The sequence below is a fragment of the Castor canadensis genome, chromosome 15 (assembly GCF_047511655.1).
Source record: "Castor canadensis chromosome 15, mCasCan1.hap1v2, whole genome shotgun sequence".
NCBI classification, from domain to species: Eukaryota; Metazoa; Chordata; class Mammalia; order Rodentia; family Castoridae; genus Castor; species Castor canadensis.
The window spans coordinates 102,413,877-102,423,053 of NC_133400.1; positions in this window are offsets into that span (position 1 = coordinate 102,413,877).

Sequence of the window (9,177 nt, forward strand, 5' to 3'; positions counted from 1 at the left end):
GCAGCAGAGATGACCAAGGGCAATGGAAGTACAGAGAGCTGAAGATGAGAGACTGTAGCCTCAATGGATGGAGAGTTTCAGAAAGCTGCCATATCTAAGAACTGAGGGTTCCAACACCCAAGGCCCAAGAGCTGTAACACAAGGGCCAATGGTCCAATAACTGCGGCTTGGGATCTATAACCTTAGCTGGTGCTGACTGCTGCTGCCACTAGCTACTGCTAAGAGCTGAGGATCACACACCAGTTGCTGAGTGCCAGGTCACTGGCAATCAAAGTTCAGAGGAATAAGCCTCCAACCCCAGCACCTAGAGGCCTAAGTCTCTGGCCTCTAGTTCTCATGACTTAGAGCTGTGAGCCTCTGAGTCTGTCAGCCCAGCCCAGGACTGCCAATGCTGGAGTAGTTTCTCCCCACCTACTTGCGAGTTCTCTATGAGTAGAGCAAAAGGACCCCAGCCAGCTGTTTGGAGGGAGGGCTCTTCAAGGAAAGGTGTAGTCCCTGAGTTAGGCTTTTCTAGTCAGGCTCTCATGAGCCTTGTCTCTGTGCCCTGTACCCTTTAGTGAATGGGGTGTCACTCCCTGGTGATGTCACTGGGTTTCTCAGTAGTCACCACCTGCAAACCAGAATAACGCCAAATATTCTCTAAGCTTGCCTCTTGCCTGCATGGTAGAATATGTCACCATCCTGGAAACAGGACCGTGATCTGCACTCTCTGATGGGGTGAAAGAGACCATCAAGGCATGTTTAGAATAGGCTGGCAAAAGGCAAGGGAGGATTGGTGTGCTTCTAGTACTGTGACCTTTCAGACACATGGGAGAGCTAGAGTTGCTGTGATTTACCTCATGGAGCAGGCAGTGATGCCTAGGTCAGTGCTGTTGGGACAAATGATTTGCTGGGTTCAAAGTATGAAATGTTCACATGATTTTCACTGCTATCCAAAAACCCAGCCAAGAAACTCCTGTCTTTTTCAGGACTGTTTCTCAGGGTTGTGCAGGATGCCCAGTATACAACCTGAGCAACCGTACATGAAGAGCAGATATTCCACAGTTTATTCTGACAGTGTTTATTAAATAACAGTTTTATGCTAGGTGTGTGCCAGGGTATCGGGATAAAAAGTGAAATGCAATAATAGGTCCAGTCCCCAGGGTGAAACAGGCGTCCCCTTCCTGCAGGGCAGTAAGTGCTTTGATGAAGACTGTGGAAGGGCACTATAGGAGAGAGCAGAAAACCCTTAGCCCAGACTTGGGAGTCAAAGAGAGAAAGGACAGGACTGGGCCAGGATAGTTCCCTGGGCAGTGGTCCCCATAGCCACGACATGCTCCAGGCCCAGAGAATTTGAAGGTCGTTTGTTCTGACAGCCTACTTACTGCAAGTGCCTTTCCCTTCCTATGAGAAAGGCCGGTTCCTGTGGATGTGACTGGAAGAAGACTGGGGGCAGGGGCCACTCCTCCCGCTGCAGTGTCCCTCAGCTGTCCATCACAGGTGGGGGGTGAGCATTGCTGCACCACCCTGCTCCAGCCACCAGGATCTAATCTCACCATTCTCAGCGCTTACTGTTTAAACAATGTGTCAAAATGTTTTCAAACCATGAATACATAATACAGCAGCACATCTCTTATCCGGAGGCCTCTGATGACACAAGCAAACAGAAAGGCTGCCCGGGAGCCAGAGCCATTATTATCTCCAGACAAGGAAGGGAACATGTTCCACTCAGGGGCCCATGTGTTTACTTTCCACACAAAATCCCTCACTCCATTGTCAGAACTAAGCCAGGAAGCAGGCGTGGCCCCCTTCCCCAGCCACTTCTTGCAGAGATGCAACCTCCTGTCCAGTCTCCATGCAGGCCAGCTCCACAGTGTCACTCATAAGCCAGACCTATGTCTACCCCTACACAATTCACAGAGTCACTTGTAAGCCAGCCCATGTCTACCCCACATGATCTACCATACACCCTGGAGCTGCAGGCTTTCTAGTCTGCAAATAGGGTCGATTTTTCTAAATTTTACTCTAGTTCATTATCCACAGAGTAAAATCCAAATCTCTCCCACGGCTCTCCATAATCAGGCCCTGGTGAGTTCCTTCCAGCTCTCAGAAGCTGTGTCCCTCTGCGCCCCCGAGGCTGGTGTGGTTTGTCCTCAGTTACCAGCCTCTCCGCCCTCTAGGAATTGCTCAAGATGCCTTCAGTGGGAGCTTCCTGGTCCAGTCCCTCACAAAAGGCCCACGCGTCCTTCCAGGACCGTCTCACTTTGCACTTGTGACTCCTCACTGGGTCTTCCTCAGGCGCTGGAGGACTGATCAGACTCGAGGACCAAATCACACAGACATCATTTGATCAGCCACGTTAAACTAGCAGACAGGTGCATTAGAGGTAATAGACTCTTAGGGTTTGGGTTACTGGGAGAAGCCAAACACACTGGCAATTATTTAGGAATATGCATAGCTGAGAGTAACATAAAGTCTCAAATAACAGTGGCCCGGGAAAGCATTTTCTGTCCATGGTATGCAAGCCTCATCCGTGTCTGCAGGAGCAGTGGGGCCTGGCCACGGGGGAGCCGTCTTCCAGAAAGCTCCACCCATGGCCTGTTTAATCCTCCTGATAATGCTTTGAGCTGCTAGACTTCTTAATAAATGTGTGCTTTAACCAGCTAGTGTTGATTCTAGTTGCCTGTGGCTAAGAACTGTGGTAAACACAAGTCTCTACCTGAAACTTGACAGTTTGTAGATGTGAGGGAAGCATTAAGGCAGCTTGTGGAAATGACTGAAATGCTACAGCTAGGTCTCTGGGGAGGATTGGTCCCTGTTTGGTATCCTTATGCAGCCTCCACTCTGTTTTCTCTTGGGTTTAGTTACTGGATGTCAGGCCTGGAAGGGACCATGAGTTTCATGGTGGAAACACACCCATTTGGTGGAGGGGGCTGAGGTGCCCATACCTTGTGTTCCCTATTGGCTGACCTGGATACAGGACTGTATGCCCTACATTGCCCAGGGCTGGCAAGGTGGGTAACCCTGAGGAGGGGTGGCTGATAATGGCCTTGCAGTTGGTCTCACTGACTGAATATCAAATCTGTGATTATCACTGTGTGGTTTATACCCAAGTGGCCAGGGATGAATCTCTTGTGCTTGGAAATTCAGCTGGCCTGAACTGTCTGAACCAGGCAGGGCCAGGGCAGCCAGAGCTCAGGTCATTTGCCCATTTCCTGCCTGAAAGGGTTAATTGGACCCCTTGAGCTTCCCTTTACTGGGCCTGACTTGTAACTTCAGTGTTCTGAGCACTTCCCAGTAGTGGGCCTTTTCAGCTGGGAGGGCTAACAGGTCAGATGGCCAAGTTGCTGCGGGCTGTGGGGTGTGCACTGCTCTGGAAAGGTGCTTTAAGAGGTAAAGGGTAGGAATCACTTCAGCTTAAAGATCTTAGGAGCTCCTAACCCTCCCTGCCAGGTGGCTTCATTTTCATGAATTGTTCTCTCTGAGGATGGCTCGGGCCCCTGGGGGCTCAGGACAGAGGATGCTGCATGGCCTTCTCAGATGAGTCCCAGTTCTTTGGTGGTTGTGCTGTGGCACCCCAGCTCTCAGACTTGCTAAAGCTTTTTAGGGCTCCTTGAAGGGAGCCCTCAGTGTTGTATCCTGCAGGCACCAGGCTTGGTCATCACTGTCTTCGGCCCCTGCTCTGAGCTGACTGCCCCATCTTCACTGTGGGAGCTGGGTGGGTGGAGCTCGGGGCTCCTTTGTGGCCCCAGGCCAGCCCTGCCTCTCCCAGGCTGTTCTGCTGACCTCAGGGGCCCTGAGAAATGGTTCCAGCCTCCGTGCAGAGGCACTGAGAGAGCTGGGCCAAGCTGGGTGTGAGCAGCAGTTCCTGCTCCAGGAACTCCATGTTGTCCTTTCTAGAGGGTATCGTTTGCATGTATGGAGGGAAGGAGAAATAAATAGAGAGAGGAGCATGCTGAAGTGTCCAGTCTGACCAACTGTCCCTTCCTGGGCTGAGGCTTCTTGGACCACACTGTGGTCTCCACTCCTGGCTGCCCACAGAACTCCTCAGGTGAGATTTGTAAGGAAACCAGATTCACAGCCCCACAGCCCTCAGCTAGACTTTCTGGGAGACCTGGGGATCTGTGTTTGAATCCATCTCTGGGGTGTTTTCACACTCAGCAGTTTTGTGGTACTTTTGACAGGGCTCCCGAAGTCTCTTAGCCACATGTCGTGGCCCTGGACATGGGTGGTGCTCGGGCCCCTTTCCAGGGCAGCATTTCAGAACTTGGGTGTCCTGCTCTTCATGGGGTCCTGCATGTCCTGGCTAAGGAAGGCCACCTGCCAGTCAGTTCCTGCTGCCCCAAACTGAATGTTGCCCTTGCATGGCACCCTGATGAGAAACTGGTACAGCATGTGTAAGGAGTGTAGGGAGTGTGGGGGGTGAATGCCTGGTAGCACCATATGGCAAATGTGATGCAAAGTTCCCCCCTCCAACTTGTGACTTGTCCATAGGGATCAGAGACCCATTATGTGCTTCAGAAGCCCAGCTCTGCCAGCCTGGCTGCCCCCTGTAGTGAGGCACTCAGCTGTCTAGGGCTCTCCAGGGTGGAAGGCAGGGCTCATTTTCTTGACACATGGACCAGTGCAGACAGCCCGCTGGGTCAAACCTCTAGCATTGCAGTGCCCACACGATGCAGCCCTGTCTTCTCTGTGTGTCTGGAGAGATTCATCAGCAGTGAGAGGACAAGAAGAGGTTTTGTGCGATGCAATTTCCTACTGTTCTTCTTTGGGTTTTCCTGAATATTCTAGCTACTAATGAATGTGTTACTTTAATGGACAAACTCTTACAATGTTCTTGGAAAGTTCTGTGGACTCATATGCCTGTTCACTGACCAACAGATCCCTGAGTGGGGGTGGGGAGGCAATAAGGGCTTCTTGTAATGCTGTGCTAAAAACCGGCCACTAGTCACGTGGACTTTTTTGTGACATGGGCCACTGTCTCCTCACACCAATCAGCTCCCTGAACCACATTCCCTCCAAGGGAGAGGCCAAACTTACAGGCTCCAGATTGCCCCCAACCCTCCTGTACCACCAATCCCACAGGCCTTGCTGAAGGATACTGGACAGGCAGCAGGCTGGAAAGGGATGGGAGGGTCCAAGTTCAGGGGGGCTGGACTGAGTGCCCTGCCTCAGTCTCCTACCTGCCTCCCTGTGCTCAGCAGACACCTGGCTCTCTGCCTACTCATGGACCAACCGTGGCAAGTAAACTGGACTGGGAGTCAGTAATGCACAACTCAGGAAGCAGCCCATTAGTTGTTTCTTTCTTTCTTTCTTTTTTTTTTTAAGACATGGGTTTCGTACGTAGCCCAGGTTGGCTTGGAACTCACAATCATTCTGCCTCAGGCTCCTGAGACTGGGATTGTTACTGTGAGCCACCATGCCCAGCCTTTGGGTTTGTTTTTGAGTGATTGAAAGGTTGAAAGGGAGGGTCTACCTCAGAGTGAATTGTTCCTGCGGCTACCTGTACATATATATATATATATATATATATATATATACAGGTACTATATATATATACTCTCCTCTCTCTCTCTCTCTCTCTCTATATATATATATATATATAATATATATATATGTAGTAAGTGAAGTTTTACAGATAAAGAAAAAAAATTTTCAAGTAATACCCAAGCTAAAACCACAAGTCTCAAAGTGGCTACAGATGCCCTCATCTTTTCAAGGCCCTTTTTGGTGAAATGTTGTCCATTGTTCTGATGGACAATTGAACATAAGATTAACTGGAATTGGCTGAATCTTCCTGCCTATCCCAACAGTCCTGTCTGGTTAAGTGTGTGTGTGTGTGGATTCCTTGCATTGTTCCAGGGAATTTGCAGAATCTCCAGGAGGGCCAGAGAGCAGCCAGGAATGAAAGAGCTGGGAGTCCCACTGGGAAGAGGCACAATCAGCCATCTCCACCCATGGATAACTATCTACAAGCCGGTCTGCACACCAGGACCACCTCATTCCTGCCCCAGAAGAGCCAGCTTATTTCCTGGTGTCTCCACAGGATAACAGCACCAGAGAAGCACATGGAGAGACTGTGCAGAGACAGCCTAGGCCTGGCTTGGTAACAGCACACAAGAGCTCAAACTCCCAAGTGGGAAATGACCTACTGCCTGAGTTGTCATCAGGATTTTTGAGGACTGGCTTAATAAACAAAATATAAGAGCTTAGAGTGAACTGGGGTGTGTGGGGTTGGAGAGAACAAACAACCCTTTGTGTGTCAAATATCCTTCCTGGACAATTCAATCTGAAAAATAGATGTGCTCCAGTCACATCTGCTGGCAGAGACGGCCTGGAAAATAGTGACTGTAAAATGGAATGAGGCTTTAGGTGACCCAGAAGACAAAGTGGGTGGAGAATTGAGTCTGATGAGGAAGGGGTGGGGAGGCCATGAGCAATCAGCAGACTGGGAATGTCAATATTTTCCTGGGGTTCCACTCCCTGCTAAAAAGCTGCTACAATACAGTGTGAGCCATGCAGCTTCCCAGGAGGGGGCCTTGCACACCATAGGCACTCAATAAATACTTATACTGAGTTGTATTGTCAAAGCTGGTTTCTAGAGTGATAGCTCCACCCCCCAGGCTGTCCCCAGACACCTCTGTGCATGCCCTGAACTCAGAGTTGCAGAGGGAGATTTCGTAGGAGGGAGAGCCACCCAGCAGCCTCACTACTGCAGTCTGGTTTATGGCCCCCTCATTCCAGACCTGGGTAGCTGCACTGCCAGCCTTAGGCCTGTGCAGCTGGCTGCAATGCACAGCATCCACCATCCACACCCCAACCCCCAGGAGGTCCCTCACCTCCTTCAGGTCTCTGCTCTAATGACAGGTAACCAGAGAGGCCTTGCCCAATACCCCCTATAAAAATGGCTCCCTCCTCCTCTCCTTATCTGCTTTTTGGCAAAATATCCTTCTAATGGCTTTATTTCTGTGTTTAGTCCTCTCCCTCCTTCTCCAAAGCTATTCTGATTCCTTTCACATCTGGGATCTGGGCCAGTGGCTGTTTTTATACCTGGACACAGCTGAGCAGGAGGGTCTTCATGTGCAAACTGGTTCCTGTGAGTCCTCCAGGGGAAACTAGGCCAAAGTCTGGGCTGGGAGGTGGCCAGAGCCTTTCATTCCAACCTGCAGGTGTCCGAGGAGCACGCCAGGGGTGCCAAGTAGAGATCAAGAGAATTGGGGTGACCTCCCAAGTATGCAGGAGAAGGGTATGGATGAGGGGGAGCAGTGAGGCTGGGCCCAGGACTTCAGGGCCATCAGCTCTGCGTGGGAAAACCAGGGCACCATAGTCTCTGGGATAGCTGACAGACATTGGCACAGTCAGTGGATGTGGTAGCTGTGGGGTCTGTCTCCTCTGTCCCCTGACCTACAGTGGGAGGGGCTGGCCTAGGATGGAAACTTAAGGTGGGGGTCAGGTCCTGGAGCCTGGTTGATCTATCCAGAGCTGCCTGGGAGCCCAGTGTCACAGCAAGGATGATGACCCCACAGCCAGGTGAGGAGGACAGGAATGTTAGGAATGCCAGGCCCTGTATCCTGAACCTCACCTACAATTACCTAGAGTTGTTTCACCTAGTGTGAAGTCCATGGGGGAAACAGAGATGATAGGGTAGGTGTTCTGGATTGGTTTGACTCTGGCCACAACTCCCCCAGCTCAGACCTGGCTGAGCCTGTGTCTTTCCATTGTTCTTATTTGTCTTCCCCTTCTCCACTGGGATCGTCTGCAGAAGGAGGGACCGCTCTGTGCCCCAAATGCCTGTCTTCCCAAATCATTCTGGAGCCATGTCTTGTCTCCCAGGAAGGGAGATAAGTATGCCTGTGGCATAAATAAAACCAGTACCAGGTCCAAGAAACACAAGCGCGTGCCAGCTTGCAGAGCTGCAGTGACAAAGGCAGAAGGAGCTAGCAGCCCCTGCTAGTCCCTGTGTGAGGGAGTAGGCGGGAAAGTCAGGGCAACAGGTAATAGGAAGGAGGAGCCAGATTTTTATTTTAAATCATCAAACCCTTCAAACAAATACAAAAAGAATAATCTTAAAAATGAATCTTAAAGATATTTGCCCACGTCACTCCAGGTCTTAGGAAATAAAAATAAAACATTATTGTTATGCCAGAAGCTGGATCCACATGCTACAATTCTCTCCCCAGGGAAGTTTGTGTTTGTCTTTCTCATGCTTGCTTTACTGCTTGGCCACAGAGGTAAACATCTGCAAATAAACCAGATATGACATTGTTTTAAACTTTCTTTAAATGATTTTTCTAGTGTGCATATATTTCTGCAAATTGTGGGTTTTTTTTTTTAAAGTCCTGGCAAAAAGCATAACATAAAGCTGTATATAGCGGTGCACATCTGAAATCCCAACACTCTGGAGGCTGAAGCAGGAGAATCTTGCTGGCATAGCAAGACTGTCCCAAACAAATAAACAAACAAACAAGCAAAAATACAACAGAAAATTCACCCTCCCAACACTCCTAATGTGCTATATGATGTTATCAACAACAGGAGCTCTGTTGTGCAACAGGTCCTGCAACTTCACATCCTGCAGGATGGAAACTCCACACCACCTGGGAAAACAGCTCCTGGGCCCCTCCCAGCCCCACCACCACTCTCTGTGCCTGTGACTTGCTCTCAATGCTTCTTGAGTGCGTCATTTAGGATTTGTCCTTTTGTGGCTGGCTTCACTTAACATTATGTCCTCAAGATTCATCCACTTGGTTGCATGTGACAGGCTTTCCTTTTTAAAGGCTGGATAATATTTCGTTGAAGATGGACCCCATCTTGTTTATCTATTCAGCTGTCGATGACACTTGGCTTTTGTCCTCTTGGCCCCAGTGAAGTTCGCAACTGAGGCAGCTGGGACATGGTGCACAAATACCATCTGGAGTCCCTGATTCCAGACCTTTTGAGTATGTGCTTAGAAGAGGGGTTTCTGAGTCATGGGGTTTTATTTTTATTTTTTGAGGGACTGCCATACTGCTTGCATAATCACCATTGCGCTTGCATTTCTACCAACAGTGCACAAGGGTTCCAGCTTCTTCACATCACCAACACTTGTTATTTTCTTTTTATAGCAGCCATCTGAGGCGGTATCTCCTTGTGCTTTGATTTGCATTTGCCTAATGATAGGTCGTGTTTGAGTTTCTTTTTGTGCTTATTGACCACTTT